This window comes from Xiphias gladius, chromosome 20 (assembly GCF_016859285.1).
Source record: "Xiphias gladius isolate SHS-SW01 ecotype Sanya breed wild chromosome 20, ASM1685928v1, whole genome shotgun sequence".
Classification (NCBI taxonomy): domain Eukaryota; kingdom Metazoa; phylum Chordata; class Actinopteri; order Istiophoriformes; family Xiphiidae; genus Xiphias; species Xiphias gladius.
This window is the reverse complement of record NC_053419.1, coordinates 8319954-8345970: the sequence shown is the minus strand read 5'-3', so window position 1 is coordinate 8345970 and position 26017 is coordinate 8319954. Positions and strand designations below refer to the sequence as shown.

General features: G+C 39.2%; 1 protein-coding gene across 4 annotated transcripts in view; it reads left to right on the top strand.

Annotated features, from left to right (window-relative positions):
• Nucleotides 1-26017, top strand: part of cntfr (ciliary neurotrophic factor receptor) — a 227068-nt gene that overhangs the window by 42291 nt on the left and 158760 nt on the right. The window contains exon 1 of one of the 4 annotated variants that reach the window (XM_040156594.1): nucleotides 11031-11075. The exons of the other annotated variants lie outside the window; for them this stretch is intronic. The gene's annotated coding sequence lies outside the window, so the exon portion shown is untranslated. Of the gene's footprint in view, nucleotides 1-11030; nucleotides 11076-26017 lie in introns of those variants that run through there. 4 annotated transcript variants of the gene reach the window in all.

The window sequence follows — 26017 nt, the reverse complement described above, 5'->3', positions numbered from 1 at the left end:
TTGACTTTCAAATTGACTTTTAGTTTTTACAGTTATGACATTTCTTTTTCCGTCTCTGTTTGTGTATGCATGTTTGCATCAGTGACTCTCGCCTTTACTGTTTCTATCTCACTCCCGACTAGTGTGTGTGTGCGCGTTGTCTAAGAGCCTGTCCTGTCCTAAGGATTCAAATTTACCTGAGAGCTCTTCTAAGTTCTTGCATTATGTCAAGCATTAGGGTGTGATTTTGTCTCTTTTTGGAATATCTAATATTGTTTCATTTTGCCCACAGCAGCTCTTAATAGAGTTTGTTAGTTATCATCGGACAGTTTTTCAATTTTTAATCCACTTTGAGACAGGATGACAGGTACAGGAGGCTACAGACTACACTGCAAGTGTAAGAAAAGTATCATATAATTACTCAGACATGTATTTCAGAGTGATTGTAAACAAGTGATACGATCACTAATCAGTCTAGTGTATCATTATGGGATTACAACAAAATTCAGTTATTTTATGAATTAATAAGAATTTTAGAGGAATGAGCTCTGAGTACATTAAACTTTTTAGCTACTGTCCATCAAATACATTTGTTTTCTCTGAAGCCGTTTCTGCTTTAAATTTCAAAAGAGAATATCATATCATGCTCCAGAGGCAAGGTGGACATTTTTTTTCTTGTGATCCCTGACTAAGATGAGGTAACAGTATTAGTATCACTGGTTACCATCTCTGTTCTACCATTGTTGAATTGGGAGTGATAAGGCAAGGAATAATACAACACTAGTGTTGTTCTGACATTGCAGACGAGGCATCACTTCATTCTCTCTCTCACTTTCCCTTGCATGATTCCAGGCTTTGTTGACAGTCAAGATGTAGCCTATTCACATTGACAAGGCAATATTAAGATCAGCGCCAGTTGCCATCTCTGTGACCTAAAATTGCTGACAAGGGAGTGATAAGCCAAGGAATTGTATTAACCCAGCCATGTCCTACCCATGTTGACAAGACGCTATTTTCTAGCCTTGCTGCTCCTGTTCGACAGCTCTGAAGACGCTGGAGGCTAACGCTACTGAGAGCACTTTGTCTGCTCTGTGAGATACCATTGCTGACAATCCAGGGTACTGTGGTTGTAAACCCTGTTGACCAGGGGATGGTAAGACAAGAAGGAACAGAAATAAGTTAGCTATAGCGTCTATACATTTTGACAAGGCACAAGTGAGCGCTGCACTAGTCTGCCCAGCCTTGTGTTGCTGACAAGAAGCTGGATGCTTGTTGACAAGCTGCTTGCTATTCCACACCCATGTTAGCATGGCTGGGGTCACATTGACATCTGCAGTCTGGGGAAACTTGAGCCTATCTTTCCAGCAAACACTGAGTGTGTACATGTGTGTGCCCATTGATAGGGATTAGCAAAGATGTGTGAGCCTGGCTCCCTGGGATGGCCCTGGTTGCTGCTGGAGGTCAATGCATGTGTGCTCTAATGTCCGTGAGTGTTTTTGTGTGAGTGTGTGTGTGTGTGTGTGTGTGTGTGTGTTTGTGTGTGTGTGTGTGTGTGTGTGTGTGTGTGTGTGTGTGTGTGTGTATTTGCCAGGCGGTGGGGGGTTAGGCCTGGATTGCAATGACAATGGAGAGGAATTTAAATGAGAGAAAAAAGGGGATCAGGGACGTTTGCAAGGAGGATGGAAGAGGCTTTGGCACCATTGTTATTCTTCCTCTTTGTCATTCTGCCTCTCTATCTCTCTATTACAAATCCCTCACTCTGTCTCTCTTTTGGCTGCTACATTTCTCACAAAAGTCACTCTGTCTACCTCTCTTGATTTTATCCTTACTTATCCCTATCTCTGTTTACTCTGTGTGTGTCTTTTCACCCTTATTAATATATCTCTTATTCTGAGGTTTTTTTCCCTCCCTTGCTCTCAAGGATTATAAGCGATTCACTCTTTGCCAAATTGGGATGATGAAGTTTTTTTTTTTACCCCCCAGTTTTGATTCAGGATCTGGCTGGCTGATAACTTATTATTTTCCTTCATATTACAGCTGCACTGGCTAACTATTAAATCCTAGTGGAAGAGGCTAGAATTACACAAATGTAGTGCTGTTTATCAGTGCAATCCAAATGGTAATGAGCTATGAACGGTACTAGATAAGCAGTGACTGTTCACAGCTTTCCAAACTCTAGTTGTTGCATTAGGTTACCATGTTTGGTACCATTGTGCTTGTACTGAGACAAAAACCAAAACTTGAGCCTGCGCACCTAATCTGATCAGAGGGTAGCTCACCCTAAAATCACAAACTGTTGTATTTACATTTCTTTGCACGTATATGTTAAAGATTCGTTGTGTAAAAAAAATAAAAAAAAAGGAAGCCTTAAATTTTGGTGGTGTATCATTCAGTTTCTTTGTTACATTTCTAATGCTCTGTCACTCCAAATAAAGAGTCAAAAATGTTGGACAGGTTCCCTTTTCCCAGTCCTTATTTTAATATGTTTCATTCAGTGTCACTTAACTCTCTTCCATCAGTAGTCTGTTTTGTTTTTCTATCTTCCTATGAGTCGCTGTTTTTGTGTCTCTTGTTGTCTGTCTCCCTGCCACTCTCCCCGTCTCTTGTGTTATTACCCCAGCCATCTGTGATTAAATGTAGTTCAGTTGCTAATATAACCACTTTCTAAACAGATTCATTTATTTTAATCTCCCTCTCTCTCTGTCTCTGTCTCTCTCTCTCTGTCTCTCTCAGTCCCTCTCTCTCTCTCTGTCTCTCTCTCTCACACTCACACACACACTCTCTCTCTCACACACACACACACACACACACACACACACACACACACACACACACACACACCTCCATATGCATGTACACTTTCTCTCCCCATCTCCGTTTTTCAGCCCTACCTAACCCTTTGCTCCGTAGCAGCTCTAATTGCGATCAATTAGGAAACTTCAGAAGGCTGAAATAGGAGCTGTGACAAGGGGCATCCGCTGAGCTGGCAGGGAGAGAGAATGGAAGGGGGGGGTGACATAGGAGTGGAGAGAGGATGGGTGGGGCAGGAGAGAGAAGTCCAAGTTAGTGTCGAGAGATGAGCTAATGGTAATAGAGTGATTGATGTGGCCACAGCAGCTGAAAGTCAAAACGTTTTTCATGCCAGGTATCGATTCCTCAAACCTCTTGTTAGCTTGGGTGTGCATTGGATGGGGCATGGCAGTAACACCGCTGTGGTTAGGGTTTGTATTCCCATCTGAAATGTATGCAGTTTCTCTGCTGAAAGGTGCTATGAACAAAAGCATAATACTCTAAATCAGAATTTGTTTGGTTTTATGTATTGCCTTTATTTGATTTATAACCTGTTTTTACTAACTTTGCCCAATGCAACTTTGCTCATTGTCTCCAAGTGGCAGCAAGACGTAACTGTGAAATTTGAATTTCTAAAAAAATTCATTAATAAACTGCATGCAGGTCACTCTAGCAGGCCTGTGATGCTTTATACGAAAGAACTACAGCATTACACGTAAAAGATAAAAGATCTACCTTTATGTGTGGAGCTGGAAGCATTTTGGTGACAGTTTTTCTGTTTAAGCATTGCAATAGAGACCCAAGCTAAGCTTCAGAGACACAAAGTTTTTAGTTTAAATATTTACCATGAAAGAATTTAGTCTATCTCCATTACTATTTTTCCATTGCTTCTATTCTTTTCTTTTGGCCTCTGCATCTTTGGAACAATACAATCTGGATAGAACAACCATCTTTTACTCTCAAAGTAACCTGTAGGACATCAACATAGTGATTAACTTGTATAGCACTTCTGTAAAATATGACTACAAAGTGCTATACAATTTAGAATGAAACACAGATAAAAAAAAGAAGTAAAATAATTATGGTAGTTTGATGGTAACATTCAGCAGAAAATATACTCTTGCAAGTTTTATCTGTACATATAAAAACCCTGAAACAGCAAAAACTGCAGGCTTCAAAAAAAGAGAAGAACAATCTAGTTGTAATGCTCATTGCCTGCAAGTGGCGCATTGGTCTAAATTTGACCAGTTATTATTTTCTTACCTGTAGATAGCACATATGTGTTTTTCTACACCTCTGAAACTAATGTGGCTCTGCATTTGAATGACATTGGCCTTGTGTTAGGTGCTTCACATCAATGATTTTGATGAAAAAATGTATTCTTATTACACTGTGATATTTTTGATAGCATCCACATATGGGGAGATTAAAGTGTCTGTTTGCAACTTAAAGGCAACTTATTATGCTTTTCCTTATTTTCTGTCAAAATACATGATGTAACAATGTTGGATTTCCTTATTAAATGTGGCCAAATTTTCAGATAATGAGGTAAACATATGTAAAAGTAATCCCTGTGAGACAAAAGCTCAGGCGTCAGACTGCTCTAAACGTTAGGTTTCCAATGTTTTTTTTCTACTTTTGCGACAAGTTGACGTCAGCTCATCATGGATTTCTTTATATGGTCATTTGCCCCAAGCTCCAGGAACAGCAAAACAAGATTATAGGGATATAATGTACTACGGCATACAAATAACCAACGGTGCGGGTTTACTATCCAGTTGTTTGGTGACAGCAGAATAATGTTTCCTGATGGCAGACATTTTCAACTTCAGTTGGCATTTTAGCGCATTTTCCACGCAGAAAGCTATTAACGGGCATATATAGAAAAATCAGTATGTACGGATAGTGATTGAAAGACTACATCCAACGATATGTTAAGCAGGTAATTGCTGTAATATTTATCAGACAGAGACGTTTTGCTGTAATCTTTGTTGCTGGGGATGTTTATGCTTTCCACTCTTATATTATGGATCGGATTCGGACTCGAACGCGTACAGATGGATTTGATAAGTTGCCATTCCAATCAATTATGTTCTGTTACTAAGTTTTGGGTATTAGTTACTCTTACTAACTAGTTTTAGAGTTTGCTTTCAGAACCTCCACAACCTGTGAGCAGATGAGGTGGTGCTCACAAGCACTGGGTGCACTGCCCCTCAGTAGGCTTCCAGAAGTTGGCCATCAGAAGAAAACTGGCTTTTAGGGAGGGGGGCCTTAAAGAGCCCGGAGCTAATATTGCCTGTTTCAGTCAGAGGCTCAACTGAGGGGCTGCAAAAAAGGCAGAATAAGATAAAGAATTTTTTTTTTTTTCAAGCTGTGAATCATGCAAAGCTACATTAGTGGAGCCCCAAAATAAAAATGTAGAGCTGGAAATGAGCATAATAGGTTCCCTTTAAGCCCTTCAGAGCTACACTTGTAGCGAATATAATGGGGATAAATGCAGCTGATCAAATAGAGGCCCATGTCTCAACTTTCCCTTTTTCTCATTTTTAGTTTGTTTACATATGTATTACAGACTGGCCCCCAAACACAGTCTCCAAGACAGCTTTGCTTAAACAGTCTTTTACAGAAAAACAAGGAACTTCTTCTAGTTAGAGTCAAGTATTCCCCCCCAAGGCAAAGATTATAAATAGTATTATTATCCGGAAATTTTCCTTCACAGAGACTAGAGCGTGCTGGTTGCCTTCAGCTTTCTGAGGCAACAGCTGAAGAATGTTTTGACCGCAGTGATTCTGCAAGATTCGTGTTATTTCATGCCGAGCTTAACTTGCAGATAAAAATAAGCTTGTTGTAAATAAATCTAATGGTAATTTTTGGACAGCTCCTGTTAGAGATATGGGAGTGTGTTTGCAGCCTTGGGTTTGTTAAATGTTTCTGTTCTTGATACATATACTAGAGGCTCAGAGCCTCTGGTCTCATGTTAACTGCCTTTGCCTTGGGGCATACAAACCCTTTTATCTTGTCACCCTAATGCATGTGTGTGCATGAGCGTGCGTAAGACAGAGAGAGAGGGAGCGAGGGAGAAGGGGAGAGAGAGACAGCCAAAGAAGGAGATGGGAGGATCAATACTAAGCCGTCAGGAGGTCTGCTACTCCCAGAGAGAGAGGGAACAGGACACCCATCAGAGAGTGGAGAGGGAGAAAATAATAGAGAGAGACAAAGAGGGAAATGAGTGAAGAGGAAGAGAAGAAGGAAGAAAGAAAGGGATAAAGGAAAAGGAGGGGGAGATGAATGCACAGTGGAAAAGTAACAGGAAAGAGAGATAGATGGAGATGGAGATGGGAAGGGAGAGTAGATGTGGCCAGTGATAAATGAACATATAGAAGGGACAGGAAGTACAGGGAGGAAAAAAAGAATGGAGATGAAAAACTGTAAAAAATGAAAGAAGAGGTGAGGAAAAGGGCAAGTGCAAGGCTATAGTGAGAGGACTGGATATTGTAGTAAAACAAGTTGTAAAAGGTGAGGATGCAACAAAAATAAGATGCCCTTTATATTATAATCTGATGTTAGACAAAGTGCACCTAACATTTTTGCCCCTTCAGAAGATGCTGAAATATTAAGTACACTATATGATATAATTCAAAACAATACAACACCAACAACAGCTTTAAAAATGTCCAATTATCAAGTCAGGACAAGACAAAATACTCTGTCAATGTTAAATTAGGATTGATTATTGTTCAGAAGTGACTGCATGGCATTGAAGAGGTATATCTTTTATCGTGTCAACCCCTGTTGTCAACTATACATAAGAACCAAAGTGGATATTTGTTGCAAATAATAAACCAGTGAAACAATTAAGGGGTTCTGTTTCAAATAGTTCCTATTTGTCCAAGACTTTTTTTTTTTTATTTAAATTTTTTTTTTTAACTCAATGTTAATCTCTTAATCTTGATTTTTTTTTTAACTTAACTTCAACCAATTATTTTGCTTTCCTATAATTAACTATATAACATTTTAAGTTTTGACCCCAAGACACTTTGATTATTGCCTCCATTATTCTAAAACATCACAAAACAGCCAGTGTAATCCCAGAATCAAGTGTCTTTGAGCAGGCCAGTAAGCCCCTACCTCCTGATCTCTGCAAATGAAAGCTTAAACCCCATGAATGGGAATGTTAAATCAAAGAGAAAAGCCATGCTATTACTGAAAGATCTCAGATTTGATCCCTAAAATGGACAATGTGTCCATCAAAATGTCAGGTATCCAGTTAAAGTGCCATCGTTGTGCAATGTGGTGACTAAATGCCTTAGATATAAATGTCAACGTGCACTTTGTATTTCCTGTCTGTCCCTCTTGTGCAGTATCTAACACAGCATTAATATATCTGCTGTTCAGTTGATGTTTTTTTCCCAGCGTGGCTCACAGTGACCCGAGTCCATGCACTTTAACATAGAGTGACGCCGTCGGGATTTAAACCTCGAACTCTGGCAGTGCTGTTGCCACACCAGAGCTCCTTATGGAAACAACAAAAATAAACCAAGCATATTTATAACATTCATTTTTATGCATAATTCAGCAATCATAAACATCAAATGAGGAGAGAAGCGAATCTGTATCCCACAAGATCTAAAAAATTTGACTTGACACCCATAATGAATATTTAAACCCTGATGACCTTACCCTGCATATGTATGTAAATGATTTATTGTTCTGCCTCCCACATGTCTATTTTTATACCTTTTGTCTTTTTTTTTTAAATTCCTGTTTCACCTCTTTTTATCTTCTTTCTTTTTCTGTAACATTTTTTTCATGTTGCCGGCTATCTACTTTAAAATCCTTAAGTAAGAAACATCACAGCGAGGTGTGAGCCTGAAAGCTGCAGAAGAAGCTGCAGAAAGTAAAACTAAGAGAAAGAAAGAAAGATAGAATCACGTGATCATCTGTGAATTATCTGTGAATATCATCGACTGTAATTATCTCTCTGCAGTGTATTTCAGCCCCTGATGATTAAGTTTCTTAATGGGCTCTGGGAATAGTATTATTTAATGTAGGGGAATAAGATGGGGAATAATACCCCATTATTATTAAATGTATTCGAGATGAAGAATTTCAATTGTGAGTTTCGTTATACTTGGGCCAATAATGACCCAGGTTCCTTAATGAAAGAAATGACTCTGAGGCATAACACAGTTTTTCACAATGAAGCAAAAAGATGTAATGAAACGTCTCTTCCCCATTAATGCTTTATCTGGTTTGTAGCGTGACAGGAAAAGGAAGATTTTATGCTTTAATGCAGAGTTTCACTTAATGATTTTCTGATGTTAATCAGTGCAGGAAACAAAGGCCAAAGATAAAAATTAAAGATAAACCATATTATTATATGGTTTATATAGAAAGTGCAGAAGAGTCATTAAATTGTACTGCAGTGGTAGCCTCTGTGATTTAACACATACTGTAAATGATGCTGGTATTGATACAGATAATGGCATTATATATGTGTAGAGATCCCAAATCCTGAAAATTAAACTGCTTAGCTGGATTAGTAATAAGAGTGAAGGTGATAGTTTTACATTTGATATGATGGACATTTGCATTAGTCAAATGACATTTTAAGGATGATACATTAGGCTTAGAGCAGCACGGTGGTGCAGTGGTTAGCACTGTTGCCTCACTGAACAAAGGTTCTGGGTTCGAACCGGCCAGCTGACCAGGGCCTTTCTGTGTGGCATTTGCATGTGTTCCCCGTGCCTGGGTTTCCCTCCGGGTACTCTGGCTTCCTCCCACAGCCCAAAGACATGCAGGTTAGGTAATATGGTGAACTCTAAATTTCCTGTAGATGTGGATGTGAGCGTGAATGGTCGTTTGTCTCTATATGTCTACCCTGTGATAGACTGGCGACCTGTCGAGGGTGTACCTATAGCTAATGGATGGATGGATATTAGGCTTAATGGGCTGGGTATCAAACCCAATTTCTTTTTGGTACTGACTTAAGTATCAAGAACTGTCAAGTACCCAAAGTTGGTATCAAATATCTGGTCACTTTTATAATTTATATTCTAGTTTTATAATCTAGTTTCATATTTTTTGATCAGGCACTTCCTGATTAAAATCAGAATTTTTAACTATTTTATTCATATAGATTGCTGCTAGCTACTTCTTGTGATTTAGGCAACATTTTTTATATAATATAATATAGTATAATATATAAGACATTCATATTTCTTAAAATAAGGCTATCAGAAAAGTATTGTTTTGGTATTGGTACTCAAACTTAACTCGAGTATCATAATGGCACAATAACAACAACTATAATGGATCCCCAACAATCTTTCTTTCCCATGCTAGGTTATCTAATATTAGACAGATTGAGTGATGAAGACCAACAGCCTCATTTATAACAGAATATGGCTTTGCAACCTGCATCTTTCTATCTGTCTCAAGGTTAGGGCTCACAGGGGAGGAGAGGGATCAGGTTACACTAATGCATCATGGCTGCTGGAGGACACACATGCACACGCCTCGTCACACACTGTCTCACCCTATTTCTCTCTCTCTTTCTCTCATACACACCCTTGTGAGCTGATACCCTCATACAGGTCTAAAGGACGGCCGTGGCCTTGTGTTATTGTGCCCTTGCAACCTGCGAGCAGTCTGCTTTCTGTCTCTGGGCAAATCACTTGTCTCCAAAAATAAACTGAAACCATGTACAATCGCTGAAGGCCTGACTGAGGTTACAAAGTGGAGGGCAGTAAATTTCAATTTAAGATATGTGCAAGACATCCAGTATGAAACCGTGACAAAATTGATTGGTAGCAGGAAGGTTAGTTTGGGGAATTTAGGATTATAGAATATTCAGTGACATTACAAGCATAATATACTGTTATTTTGAGCCTTTGTCTTTGCTTTTGAAACCCTCTTGCTCACACAGCAACTCACATGTGTTTCCATAATATGTAACCCAGAAAATGTTAAACATTTGTATTGACTCAATTAAAAAATAACACCATGCAATGTCAGAAATCCATCTGTAGACCTTTAATCCCTGTGTTTCCCATAATGATAATAGTGCTGACATTAAGTTATTTTCTCTCTCACTGAGTCTCTCAGTTATTTCTATGTTTTGTCTACAATAGTGATAAATGCCCTTCGCAATGTTACAGACCCCAATATACCAAATCCCAAAACTATTCAATCCACATTGATTTAAAACAGATAAAAGCAGCCAATCCTCACGTCTGAGAAGCTGGAACATATGAGAATATGACTAGTCAGGCCTCTAGGCATTTTTTGCTTGACAAATGGCTGTAGTTGCCGATTAATGTTCAGCTAAGTGTTTCAGCAATAGTGCTGTTTGCTTAACTGCTGCAATATGAAAGATTGGTGGGCCAACTAGTTGAAGAGTTAAGATGGTTCCCCATAATTGTTGGAATGGTGTCGCAGGGGCTCATTGCACCATATGTGCAACATGAACGCTGTGATTTGCAACATAAGTTGTGTACTCTCCTGTTAATTTCGACATATTACACTAATTAAAACAAACAACATGCTTGTGACCTCTACATGAGCATGCGAGAACCTTGTAGGATTTTAAATTTGTGAGTGACAGATCGAGTCAGGTCAGCGTGATCACAGCTCGCACTTAGTTCTAGCAGTTGCGTTAGCATTGTAGGATTGTATTCCTTCCTTCCTCAGTCTAACTACATACTTATAGAATAATCTCAACATTTTGAAGCAACGAACAGAGGGTTAGCAACGCTCACAAGTAAACAACAGTTAATTGGGATGAGAGGAGGATGAGAGGCGCTGACGTGTCATTATTGAGGCCCACCCAGATTCTACCTGCTGATGCTGCATTCCTCCTGGTAATAATGTATTCATCCTGCTCCATCCTCTTTTCGAGTGTTTGTCACAATCTGCAGAGATTGCAGTTGCTCATCAGATCATCCAAATTGCCACGAGTATGCGCTTGCTATTGTCCTTACAGATAGGTCTCTGAATAGTAGAAGCCTTAATGTTAAACTGTGCATCCATCATCCATCCATTTAGCAGTCTATCCCTTGTTGATTCAGTATCTTTGCATTTTTTACTCTTAGTCAGACTAAAGCATTATGAAGACATCCCTTGGACTTGGAAATTGTTGCGGGGACTTTTCTCTGTCTTTGACATCCTGTAGCTAAATGAGTAATTGATTAATCTGAAAATAATGATTCCATCCTCCATCCATCTGTTTTACATATCCACTTATTCCCGTTCAGTGTCCTGTGAGAGCCGAAGCCTATCCCACAAAGCAAGAGGTGAAAGCCAAGGTAAGCACTGTCTGTGGTCAATATCACAGGGCTGACATGAAGACAAACACTTTCAAATTCACATCCAGCAGAGAAAAACCTGTGGAAATTCACAGTGACAGAGATAAAAGCCTTCATGTACGGATTAGATTTGCTTCCACAAGACCCTGCAACAGGCTACAGACCAAAATTTCCATCAGAAGACCGACCATTGACCTCTAATATTAAGAAAAGACCAGAGTGCAAAGGGGTCATTTCACTCTGAATGGCATTCTCTTCCTTACACACATGCACAAACATGCACACATATATACACTCTCTCACACACTTTCTCTCCTCGGTGTAGTGAGAGGGCCTTATTGTGTGAGCCGGAGGAAATGCAGACACAGCAGAGGACAGGCCATCCATTGATCTGAGTATAGAGTCCCCTCCTTATCAGCCTCTCCTCTCCTTTCTCTCTTGCTGCTATCCCACACTGTCTCTGCCTTTTTTTTCCTTCTCAACCCCTTGCTTTCTCTGCTTTTTGTGTTATCTGCACTTCACTCCCCTACATATAGTTTTTGTCTCGCTGTGATCTACCACCTCCTCTTTCTCTATATTATATTTCTCACTCTGGGCCATTTCTGCTACTTCTCTTTGTCTCTCTGCCTGCTTGTATCTGGTAACCGTGCTTTCTCCCACCCTCCTATCTATTTTTCTGGTACCAGATCTCTCTCTATTATCTCTATCTGCAAAAATTTTTCCATCCGTCCCCTTTCTATTTGCTATTCCCTTCACCTCTCTTTCACCTCATGTCCTTCTCTCAAATGACTTATATTTTTAACTTCCCAACTTCCCTGTCTCCCAACATTCATGGTACTTTTGGTGCATGAATTTAGTTGAAGCAGAATAACTAAAAGAAGCAGAAGATGGGGGCATGAAGGAACAAAAATAAAAGTGAAGGACAGGATGGGGGAAATCAGAGAGAGGGAAGAAAGGAAGGAAGGGAGAGCATAGGAAGAAGACAGGAGAAGGGGGTGAAAAGACTAAAGAAGGAAAAGTGAACTTTGAAAATAAGGAGAGGTTAGCAAATAAAGGTAGTGACAAGGAAAGGAGGAAAAGAAGAAATAAAATAATGAAGGGATGATAAGTGGACCAAAGGATCGAAGGATGGAAGAAAGTGTAAAATGCAGGAGAGCCGGAAGGAAGGAAAGGAGGAAGGAAGCCAGTAGAAAGAGCAGTGACAGGTAGTTTGTATGTTAAAAGCTGTTTGAGCTGTGCCAGTAAAAGCAGGCACAGAGCTGAACAGGTGAAAGGGATTTAGTGAGAGCATGCATGCACGCACGCACGCGCGCGCGCACACACACACACACACACACACACACACAAACAAACAAAAACACCTCAGCTTCAGTGATGATCGAAGCAACCCTCTGGTGACTGGTAATCCTCAGAATTCACACTCTGTGTACATCCCTGCTCATCTCCTTCACTCCTTTGCCTCCTCTCCTTCCTTCCCTCCCTAACTGCTTCAGCAATTCCTTCTTCACCTCCCTCCCTTCACCTTCTCCCTCCCCTCTGTCTTTGCTCTGATACCCTCCTCCTCCCCCCTTCCTCTGTGCCCCGCTCCCTTCCTGCTCGACAAGCTTTTATATGAGCCATGTGGACCTCCCTAATGACATGTGGACGTGTGTGTGTGTGTGTGTGCATGTGCTTGTGCGTGTGTGTGTGCGCGTGCGTGTGTTGAAGGTGCTGACATGTGCACGTGTGTTTGTGTGTCTGCATGTGTGTGTATTTGAAGTGCTGACACGTGTGTGTATGATGCAGGCGCTGACATGTCTGATTGCGGTGTGGTTCTCCTACTGAAGTCGTGCCGACGGCCTCTTACCTTTGAAGAGGCCAGCGAAGCGATGAGGGGAGGGCAGGAGAGGAATCACAGGACCAAAAGGAGAGGAGAAAAACAAGAAAGGAGTGAAGGGAAAAGGGGAAAAAAGTGAGAGGAGAGTAGTTATGTCTGGGAGGTATAGAGGATCATATAGCACTGAAAAGTGAAAGGGATTCACTGTATCAATACAGTATGATCATCACGCTTGTATTAACCAGTCATTGTGGGGACGAAAGCTGGTCCCCAGAAGGGTGGTGAGATTAACCATTTATTAATGCTTACATTAAGTGGAAAATGTATAATTAACCCATTCACAAGAAATGGTGCATACGCAACACCTACCTACAAGATATTCTATAGTGGTTATGCTTTACGAAACTTTTCAAATTTTCAGGAAACCACTGGTTTCCAAACTTGCTTGAGATTTGAGGCAACAGATTTTGTGCTCCAACAAAGGAAACCTCGTGCCTCGTGGTGTGTCCATATATTTAGTGAATATTTCAAAACAAAAGCCTATTGAGTGAGGATTTCAAAATAAAATTTTAAAATTTATATTTCAGGAAATGTTTGACACTGTGGCTAGTTAAGGGTGATTGATGCCTGCAGCCCTCTCAGTTGTTAAGGAGAGATGAGGGGAAACAAGTGATGCAAATCGGATTGGAAACTGCCTGCTGGCATGTGACTTCAGGAATGGTGATTAAAAACACATTATGACAAAGACAACATCTGGTGGTGCATTTAAATCGTCAGCTGAACAGTAGTGTAGTGCTACATTGACCCTACATTCCAAACGATTTTCACTGCTTGATGGTACTTTGAGGAAACAGTCTCCAAGTAATTAGATTCATGTCATGATATTTTCTGATCTCCTGAAAATTGGCTTTGAATTCAGTGTAATATGTGTTCTTTTTTTTTTCTAATTTACACTAAATCTCTTTATTTAAAAGTAAATGAAACTTGATTATATCAATCTGCAAATGAACCGTGGGCCTGCTGTCTCAGAATTTTGGAACAGTACAGTGAACTTGGCAAACATGATTTTTCTTCTCATGGATGTTCATAAAATACATAATAATCTTTGCTTTGGTTTGCTTTGTTCCCAAGGTAGCGATTGTGTAACCTATCAGATGCTTAAAAAGGTAATTAAAAGCGAAATAAACAATGTGAAATGGGGACAGTTTTCTTTGATGGGAGACCACAAAAGACAACATCTGTTCTGCCGTTGATACTGTAGGGCTATTAGCTCAGTGTAGCACCATCCTTGCAAAGCATGTGTGGGTGATTGTCAGGATGAGTTTTATTCTGGATCAGATGACTTGTCGTCAAGGTCAGTCTACTTACTGCCCCTGAGGAAGGATTGCAGTGTCAGGGTTGATTGGCCATAACGTACATGAGCAGAATATAAGTCAACAATTAAATTTTTTGAATTTATGATTTTTTTATTATAGATGTTTTTAGTTTTGTTACTAATGTTTGTCCTTCATAGACAGTTGCAGTTGTCCCAAATAGCTTAAAGAATAGTGGAATCAGATTCTGGGTATTATACTGTAGCTTCTTTTATTACACTTGTTTTTGAATCAGTGTTCAATAGAGATCAGCAGTCTAAAGCTGGTGGATCTGTTGTTTCATAGTTGTGACATTTGCCAAAGCCACTGCTGGTTTTAATAGGTTTTACAGCCTTTGAGATGAAATGAATTACTTACTTACTTTTGTTAGGACCACAAAACAGAAAAATACCAAGGTCAGTGGTGTACAGAACTGTCACACGTTATTAATCCAACACATGTAATTCTGTTCTAATTCTATTGTTATGTTATGCTCTGGCAGCTTGACATTAAAGCCAGACAAATTGTGAGTTTCATTGCAGCAGTATTAACAAAAGCTGTTACACATTTACACAGTTCGATGACTTTAAAGATGGCCCTTTTTTTCCCATGTTGTCAGTAACTAGGAGTTTTCACATTATAGCCAAGTGTGCAGGCATACACATATAGGAATATGTCTATATTGTATGTGTGACTTGAAAGTGTGTAGTTACAAACCTCCATGCTTTCATGCTATGTCTTGATGTTTCACCTTCACACCTTTGGTAGTAATGCGGCCAGGATCAAGCCAAGAACATCAAAGGTTTTCTGAAGCTTCGATCTGCAACTAACAACAGAGGCAGACACAGAGGGATTGAAGGAGAGCAAATTACAAATAAAGATGTAGAGAACATACAGGATGTGAATTCACTAATGAGCTTAATGTGTAGCTCCATAAATCGACAATCAGGAGCAAGATCCTGAGCCTCTGCATGCTCAGTCAAACTAAGTCAGTATGAACAAACAACTGAGTCAACAAACAAACTCCTTATCCAAGCAGCTGTGGCATTCTATATAAAAATAGCAGCAGCAGCCATTTGATGTAAAAAAAAAAAAGTAGTTTGAAGGAATGAAAAATTGTCACTCAACAAGAGGAACAAATAATGCCACCCTACTATTAAATTGGCATGTCCTTCAGAATGTATCCAAAGATTTTGAGAAATACATTGGCACTTTTGTCATTGCAACTCAAACAAGATGGGGTAGTAAAAAGTGACATTTCTTTCCTTTAAGTCTTGAAATATTGTGTCTTGTCAGTGGGTGTCACTCCCCACTGACTTAAATTAAAAGGGGTTACCAGGAACCTTATAATCCTTTCGCCAAATGCAATGCAAAGCCAGTGAGATAAATTCTTCAAAGGCAAACCTCCTCATATTGAGCTGCACACAGCGATTCCAACACTTTGAGGTGAAGTTATAAATCTTTTAAGATAATTTTGACAATCAAATGTTTTAGAGCAAATTTACTTCCTGTGCTAATGAACTATGGAAATTAAAATGAATCATAGTTGACATAAACGTTATATGTTCCAGTATAAGAAGACTTAGAAGATATCCACAAATTGCGCTGTAAAAAAGACTAGAAAACGCATGTAAAACATTGCGTTTGGTGTTCAATGTAATTATTTGAGTTTAGGCTTTGACTTTATCCGTCTTAGAATTTGTTATTTCTGTCAGCTTATTCCAAGTTAGAGTGAAATATTAGTTTTCATTAAGAATCTTGACCTACCTTAACTCAGTCATTGTGAAAGTAACTCAGATCTTGATGCTGTATCCACTTGAAATTCTTGAGTGCTCTACATAAGAAGAGTGCAGGAAGTCTCTGAAGTGCATATCTATCTTCATCACAGTTTGCATCGTTTTAATTTCAAAGGGAAGACCCTCTGACTCTTCTGAAACCCATGTATAATAACACACATAATGACCTCAATAATGTAAATTTATTCAATCAGAAAAAAAAGAAGGATTTCTGGGGAATATAACCTTAATGCAACACATGCTGAGAAGTATCTGCAAATAAGTTAACAATATTTCTAAATAACTTGATGAGATGAATTAAGTACCAATCCATTGGGAATGGACAAATGATTTCAAGCACTGCATGCCCCAACTAAAGAATATGAGTTAACAGAACTTTCTGGGTTTGTAATGAACCACGGATTAAGATTTGAAGTTATCAGGACTCCCTCACTTTTGTTGAAGCAGGAGACTAATTTTATATTGTTGGCATTATTTACATTTTTGCAATGCTGATAATTTAAGTTTCTAAGTCCTCACAACTTTTAACTGTTATATATGCCAAAGAAGATAAGTTGTAGTTTTCACAGTGTGTAGTGGAATTGAAAAATATCTCCAGTTTTGGTTTATGGTGTCTATAGGTCCATGTGTGCGTCACAGTTCTAATTGAGTGTCTTGATTCAAATACCACTTCATCCATTAAGCAATCTTACTAAGACAGTAGGAAGTGGCTCTGATCTGTTAAAAATGACATTACCAAAATCATATTGACAGATTGTAGTTTGAGATTTTCAGGGATCTTAGTCACTAGTGGAAACTAATTGTAGGCGTTTAACTGACTAAACACAGATGAGTTAAATGTTTGGGAAGTATAACAGATGTTTAAAAAAGTAAGAAGATTAAATGTGGCCCTGCCAGGTGACACACAGCCACAGTTTAAGTGTTGCTCTACTGTCATTTTACATTTCTGAGATATCCTCTACTCTAGCAGCTTTGTCTCCATCAAAAACAATCATATTTGGTTCTTTATGAATGGGATCTCTCAGTTCAGTCAAACAAATAAAACCTAGGTGCCATGTAGATGTTTTGACTTCCACTAGCACTACGGAGCTCTTCTATGAATGGGTTCCCGTTTTGTTTACCCCGCATGCACTCAGGACACGCATGCATGCGGGTGAGTAACACTGATGTTGACAACTTTGGTTTGTTTACAAGAAAACTCCACAGGGCCACTTTAATCCTGACGTTGTAAAATTCTTGAGCTCAAGCTGAAATAATTGAATGTAACTAGCTAGCTAGTGGTTAGCTGGCATGAGCAGCAGACCAGATAGATCTGACATAGCTAAAAATTTGTTAGTGCTGATTAGCTGATGATAAAAGAAAATACGTCTACAACAATTTTGAAAATCGATTAATTTTTTTATGTTGATTAATCGTTTATGTCATCAAAACCAAAAAAAGTCTCAGCTTCTCAAATGTGAGTACTTGGTGCTTTTCTGTGTTACATCATCTGTTCTTTTAATACTGTTGTGCTGTGGCATGTTGGTTGGACAAATAAAGCAATTTAGACAATTAATCTAGACAATTAATGGATTAATCAAAAACAATTGTGTCCTCTATGAGAGAGCTGCAGCTGTTGGAAATTTGGCTAAAAAGTAATATAAAGCATGGAAGAAATGTTTGAGTCAGCTTTGAGATAAATGGTAGAGGGATATGCAAATTAGAAAAAAAAAGACGATAAAAATTGCAATGGCCCGGAGTAGATTGTTTGCCTTGCCGATTGGAGACGTTTAATTTGTCATGGTCTTATTGAAGTGTAAGCATACACATACGAACAGAACCGCGCACAGTTGCAGCCACAAAAACATAAAGATTAGGATTTGCACAGAGGTGGACCCACGCGCGTGCACACACACACGCACGCACACGCACACACAGCCACAGCCACACACACCTCTGAGACCTGGCCTGGGTCTCCATTGTAAATCCTGCAGTTCATCAGTTTGAGTTGTAGTTGAGTTAGTAGCTAATTAGTTTGGCACAGCAGTGTTCTTCCCAGGCCCTGAATGTGTCTGTGTGTGTGTGTGTGTGTGTCGTTTGTGTTGGGGGTGCAGTGGAGGGGTTAATCCTTGCTACGTGTTGTTGTAACCCCCCCCACCAAACCCCTTCAACTTTCTGCCTCTCTTCTCTTGTCCTCTCTCCCTTTCTGTTTCCGTTCCTCTTTTTGGCCCTGGCCTGCAGTCTGATTCTTTCTGTTTTGTCTGTTTCTTACCGCCCTCTCATTTTTTCTCCACTTTTTTTTTCCTGTGTGTGTTCTGTCTCTGCCACCGCCAAGTCCTCCATTTTATTCCCTTTAACATCATCTCTTTACTCCTCATTCACTCCTCTTCAAACTACAGCATGTCTCTTCTTCCTCCCATGCATGCATATTTATTTTATATTATTTCTCACTCTTTCTCCTCATCGCTCCCTCTCTAACTGTGCTATTTTCCCTCTCCATCCATCCATCTCCCTCTATCCCATTTAATGAAAGCCCCTGGTATTGAACTAATCCAGTGGTGGAGTGTTCTCAGTGTCTCCCTTGCTTCACTTCTCTGTATCTCACTGCTCATCCTCCATCTTTACATTTCTCCCTCTCCCTCGACTCATGAAGGTCCCCTAATATCTTTTTAATCCAGTGTCTCTCTTCCTCCACCTTTCTGTTGCTCTTTCTTTTCCTCTTCCTCTCTGTAGACTAATGAAAGTCTGTGGTGTTGGTCTAATCCCCTGGCTGTGTGCTCACAACCTCTTTGTTGGTCAAATCTGACTAATGCCCTCAGTCTCACTCCACAGCACAGGAGCCTCCTACCTCAGCCCTCATGGACAAACACGCACACACACAACACAACACAAACACATACACGCACACACACATAAACACTTTCACACATCACAGATGCCTTGGGAAACAATATAATTTTGTTGAAAATGTATCTGTCTTTCTCTGTTTTTTAAATGTCTCTTAAAGAGACCTGACACACACACACACACACACACACACAAACACACAAACACACACGCACACAATGACAGCCCCATATAACCTTCCATCTTATTTAGTGTTTCTTAACCAATGTTCCTTATATGTCTGTTTGTATGTTAACACTCAATCATATTAATATTAACATTTGAAGAAATACAGTGAAATGCTGTTATACCTCTATTTTGCATTTTTTTCATTGACCAACTTTGCATGATGTATGAGAATGAATAGAAGTGAGCTCTTTGTGGTTTTTACAAAAGAGAACAATCCCTGATTTTCTTGTATCAGCCAATTCTTGCTCCCAATTCTCAGAATTTGATCCCATCTCAAACGTGATGTTGGGAAACTCAACTTTGCAGTGACCTAGGACGATGCAAGATACGTATGTTTAGCGTGAAACTAGTGGGTACAATATATGAAAGTCATACCACCGTCGACAATGGAAAGCCATAAAATTTCAAGCTAATTATGGAAGACAATACCCACTTTAAGACATGCTCAACAGCAGCATTAATGATTTACTGCTGAGTATCTGTGTCCAGATTTTATATCCTCAGTGCCAGATATGGATTTATGGATGTTTGTTATGTAAGCCTCAGGCTACACATTTTAAATGCTGACAATTCATCAAGATGAGTAACATTTAGGGATGTCCCTAGCTCACAATTATTTAAATATATATATATATATATTTTACATATTTTTTTCCCCATCTCCCACAAGTATGTTACTCCACCAACATGGACATATTCTTAAAATAGTCACTGCTCTGCTGCATATGAATAAACTTTCACAAAAAACTTCAGAAATTGCAGCTGTTTATTCTGACTGAATGCAGTAGCTTTCAATGCTTCGCAAGATGAGTTATATTTACCATACTAATTTGTTCAACCATCAATATAAATACCTACACTTATCTTTAAAAATTTGCTACAACTTTATAACAAATGACTTGCATCATCAGAGTTCAAAGGCATTGCTAGTGACAAGAACTCATCAAACCTCATCTGCTTTAGGCAAGTGTTATGGTTTGTGGTTTGTAAAGCTAAAAAGCTGCAAACTGTAGCTTTAAAGGCTTGCTGAGAGGTAAATCAGTTTCCCTGTGTCTTGTTTGGAATGAAAACTCACTGAATCCTTTGCCATATGAATGGAGAAATGAAAATGCCTGGCTAAACCATAAAGGCCCAGAAAGCAGTATGTCGTGGAGGTCTCTGTGTGGCCACCGTAAATGTTTGGTTAAATTACACTTCAGCTTCTCTACAAGGCTCTGCAGTAAATCTTTGCATCCATGAACTGCTCTCAGCATTGATCTGACCTTAACTCACCGATGCTGTAGCGACACTGCCCCTAGGCAGCAGACTGACCCTGACACCTACGCAAAGGCCAAAGTGGATCATTTTCAGCCTCATCGTCATCAGTCATAGCCATACCTTCATTCCGGTGGTATGCACGTTAACCCTCAAATGACTGCTCTATTATATGACAAGCCTTGTACAAGCCGGCACCATGAATGGCTTATATTGATGTACTGATACTCTATGTCCCAGTAACACACATGCAAATGTTTTAGTCAATGTTCCTTGGTAATGTGGAGTGACCTGTCAGAAATATGTGCACATGATAAATACAGTATGTGCTGCTTTGTGCTTCATATATTGATTTTTTTTTTTTCTCTCTCCTCTTTTTACTGTCTCTCTGTGCTCGCTGCAGGCATCACAGCATCATTGACTTTAGATCATGATGTGATTGTGCGTGTCTGGAAGGAACACGTACTGTGTGTATGAGAAAGAGGGAATGCACATGGGAGCATGCGTTTACTTTTCTGGGTGGGGGTGTGTGCATGCCCTAATGTGTGCTTGAGAGCTGAGTCTTACACAATTCTGACAGTATTTGCAGTATTTTGCAGTCATTAGCTTGCCTGTTTATGGAGAGTGTGCAATAAATCATGACAAAACATAACCAAACACAAGTATGTGTTTATCAACAAGGGAAAGCTGTTTCGGACCTTGCACATTTTCAGCTGTGAAGTTGACACTGAGGTTAAAAAGTTTAAGTTGTGCAGAAAAGACACTGAAATTGAATTCTAGTGTGTTCAATGGCAAATGCACTCATACGGTATAAAATTGTTTTATATGTAGCTGAGTTATGTTATGAACAAAGTAATATGATTCGTAGAGGAGCAGGCAGGTCTTCAGTATGGGAGCACAATGGGAGCAGCAAGGTTAATACATATCCTAATCATTCGATACAAAAACATAGCTACTGGCACAAACGAATGAAGTCCACTTCCTAATAAAAAAAAAGGAGGGGGGGGTAGTATTACCTGCACAACAATGGCTCACATGCAAAATTTAGCATAATTTCACAGCCTAAAACCATCAGTGCAACAACCCATGTCTTGCTCACTCCAAGTTGCTCTGAGTTTCTCTTTTTAACATAAATTCTTATATCAGTCACAAATCCAATCACTTTTATTTTGCATTTTTTTCTGATCAGTACTAAGATACTTAATAAATGAATGTTTTTAAAGTGAAACATCTGTATAGGAAGACTATATTTGTCAATGACTGTAGCTAATAGCGATGAAGAAAATGGCAAAAGTAGCAACATATTGGCGTTGCTGTTTTGTTGGTTTGATGGCAGTAGTGCTGTGAAATGTACAGTGTCTTGAAAATATATATATATATTTATAAAAAACATGAATAATAATAAAAACAACCTCTACATGGTGAATAAGATATTCTACATATTGTCCTAATTAATTATCATTTGGAAATTTACAAGTGACAAAAATGTATAGGTTCTTTTTTCTTGTGATATTGGTTCAGAAAGATATATTATATTTTAGAGAAATTACAGTTTTGAAGTGCATATAAGAACTGTGGATCTTGTAATATGTCCCCAGGTGCTGAAATGCAGGCACAAAACGAGACAAACGCTTGACAGTTGACCTTTTTTCCTCAAATTTTTTTTCTTGAAAATTAGATATCATTTGAAAAATGTGACACCTGATCACTTTTTAAAGCAAAGTAAGAAAAGAAATTATACATGGCACATTTTAAAGAACAGCAGCATTTAAGTCTCTTGGCAATATCAATACTGTGTTCAGCCTTACCCTTGATCCAATAGCAATGCTAAATTAGTCACTTTAGTTAATGGTTTCCTTTCCAAGAATGAATATAAAACATCCAAGGATTAAACCCAGAGTTTAGCAAGCCCTTCAGTACTGTGTTTATACACTATACGTTTTAAATACAAAAATTGCACATCAGCTGTTTTGATGTAAAAAAAAAAAAAAAAAAGTTTAAATTTAAAAGACTGTATTTATAACCCGATTCTCTCTTGTGCGAAGCTAAATGTGTACAAGTCAGCCAAAGGTGAAATCCAGCACTGCCAAGGGAGATTTTCAGCTTACAAGGTCTCAGGCAAGACTCCTCGATTCATAAAGGGTGTGTTGAGTAAGCGAATAAATGTCTGTACGTGTGTGTGAGACTGTGTGTGATCACTAGAAATACAAGGCTTCAAACTGCCTCATTGTTTGAGGGATCTAAGGAGCCTTCTGTTTTCCCAACACTCCAAGACTGCAGGGAGAAAATCACTGTTACTTCTTTTGTGTTCAAAGTTTAAAAATTAAATTTTACCTCATGCATGGCTGGAACATGCTGAGAAACTGGTTAGAACAAATATAAATAGGATTCTAATTTTAAAACAACTGAACAAATGTAATTCTTAAATATTCCTAAAAAACTTTAAAATTTGAGCTAACCAGAGTTGGAACTTTTAAGTGGCAGAACGTCAGCAAGAGTACAGCTGTGCGAGTATAGGAATGAGAGAAGAAATCATGAGCGGAATGCACTGAGACTGTCAAAGTCAACTGAAAAAAAATGGTGGAACAGACACAAACTGAGAGAATCAAGAGACACAAGCCCACAGACATGGAGAGTGTAAACACCAGGGACGGTAAGAGGGAAAGGGTGAAAGGTGTCCCACCTCTCTTGGCACCCCTCTTCAGCTTCCTGTCTAATCCGACAGAAGCTGCCATGAAATCAGCTCCCCTGCTCCTTGCCTCCTGCCTCCGGTGTAAAACCATGGTAGAATCAAGCAGAGAGAATGACGGAAGAGCAGGGGTGCTAATCCACCCATCGGCCTGCAGGCTCAGGGATTTAGGACTAACTCCTATCACTTACCGTGAAGGAGGAGGAGGAGAAGGAGGTGGAGGAATATGAGTAGGGGCCAAAGAAATGTCTATGTTCTCCCAGTGGATCACATCGCTTGCCTCTTTTCTGTCAATCAAGCTATTGCTTTCACCTTCTCTGCTTCCCGCTATTATAATATGACAAATTATTCTATTTCCAACCTTATCTCTGTTGCTCATTCACTTTCTGTTTTTGTTTCAATTATTGCAAACTCATTCTCTTCACATCCAGCTCCGTCCCACCTCTGTCTTTCTTCATCGGCTTCTTTGTACACACTCTGTGTTCCCATGTCTTCCTCTACATCTTTCTCAGCAAGCTTTGTTAATACCCTTCTATCTCTAAACACAATGTGAGCCAGTTTAGCTCCCCAAACAAAGCTGAGAACTTCACTACTGCTGCCAATTCACAAAGAAAGATATTCAAAAGAGTTATATAGTTAGCAACCTATCCATGGGGAGAGGTTTCATAAGAGACTAGGGCTTTATAGTTCGGATATGAATACATTTAGTGCACTAATTAAATTATTTATTTTAAATTGCTGTAATGTCTGTTTTTATTATAGTCTACAATGGAGAGTCTAGATAACATGCAAGAATGGCCCTCCACTAGACTTAAGCCAGCTAAGTAATTACAGCAGTTTTAACCCAGACCAACAGACTATATTCATGTACTCTCAAATCCACAAAGCTGCTAAACACTCCTACTGTATGACATTTGTTGATACCATCAAATCTTAGGGTGTGCTGGATGATTTGAAGGGATATGTAATGCTCAAGAGAACTATGTAAAATAACCCGGTATCTAGTTTGTTAAACCAACAGTTAAACATTTTGGGAAAAACATGGTAGCTCATGTCTGTATGCTAAATATGAAGCCATGACTTGCGACTAGTGAATTTAGCTTAGGATTAAGACTCGAAACAGAGCTAGCTTGGCTCTGTCCAAAGGTAACAAAATCTTGTTTGTCATATCTCGTTTGCAAGCTTCATATGTAGCACACGGACAGGAGAGTGTTATTAATCTTTATTATCTGACTTCAGCAAGAAAGCAAATAAACGCATATCCCAAAATGTGGGACTATTCCTTTAATGCAAGGGTTTGTGTAAAAGTATTCTAATTTGACTAAAAGATGATAATATAAAACCAATTGCCGGTTACTCAGTCTAGGGGTAATTATGTATATTTATGCTGACAACATACTGCTATACAGATGGGTTTCCTCAAGATTCTTTTGGTTTCTTCCTGTTGTGCAAAAACATTTATGTCAGCTGAGCAAGGAATTCTAAATTGGCCATGGGCATGAATCTGAGTCTGTCAGCAGTGGGACGCTGCCAGTTTATACTGTAGTGCTTGCAAAATGCGTGCTTTGATAGGCTTGAGTTCAAGCACTGACTAATTCATGAAAGAAATCAACAACAACGACAAAAAAAAATTGTTTAGGCATGCGGTAGATCAGGCTTTTGGGAGAGTCCATCTGGAGTCAATCCTGGATTGCTGGGACGAACCTTATAATTGCTCAGTCTTGTTTGGCCGTCTTGTCGCTGATTCTGGAAGAGTTTCTATGCTGGCAGTGTTGGTGGTGAGGAGTTACATGTTGGCATCGATGTAAGGAGTTGGAAGCAGATAGTTACAGAAACAACTGATTGGATTAATAAAGACCACACTGATTAGTGATTGGCTGCTACACGGGTAGACACAAGCCGGCAAGGAGATGCCCTGTGAATTTTAAAGTGAGCTTGTAGTGGGGCTGTGGAGGAGAAAAGTAAGAGTAAACTTGTCCTTCTGATTGAAATTCTTCTAAGCTTAATAGTGCAAAATGAAACTATCGCTGACCCATTTTCATGCTCAGGGAAAAACACATCAGGCCATCTCTCTGCTGGACTCTGTGTAAAAGGTGGAGGGTGAGGGGGAAGCTGTTAAGGCGAGGAGTACTACTCACCCAGAAGTGTTTGAACTTGTCACTTTTACCCAGAGTAATATTCAGTGGAAAAGGAGCAGCAACACCTGACTATGTAACGGAAGAAACAGAAGATGTAGCTGCCAACATCAAGAACTGGATAATGAGTCACAATGCAGAGCTATGACTTACAACAACAAACACGTTTTATCTTGTGATAACACTAATATCTTTACAGGTAGCTATACAGCAGCTAATTATTACCAGCCATCTGCTAAATGCCTACGCTGTGCCATCAGCCCTATTGCTGTGTTTTGGCATTGTCTCCTTTTCTATATGTACTTTTGTGCATTGTTTGTCAACTTTCCCTACATACTCTTTCTCTGTATCTATATTTCTTAGTTTCTTTTTCCCTGTTTGTCTTTTTGCTTCCAAACCTGGTTCTCCTTCTGTCTATCAATGTACCTGTCTGCTCGCTTAGTGTATTTTTATTTTTCTTCTTTATATTCTATACTACCGTATTTCCTCAAATAAAAGCCGGTAGTCAATTAAAACCCGGGTCCCTATAATGGCCAGGGGCATGTTCGAGACAAACAAATAAAGGCCGGCCCCAAAATACAGGCCAGGGAAAAAAAATGGGTGGATAATGGTGGATAATAATTGTGCTTTGCAAAATTGTAATCTACTGTTATACACTCTGTTTTAAGAGAGTATTTCCAATAAATATTTCCAATAAATATATATGTTTTACGAGGTTCAAACTTACAGAATGGTGGCATTCAATTCATTCATTCTGATTCACTTTGCTTTGTCATCCTTTATTCTCATCCGGCTGTTGTTGCATATGGTATGTCTGGTAAATATTTCACAATAAAAGCCCTGTTA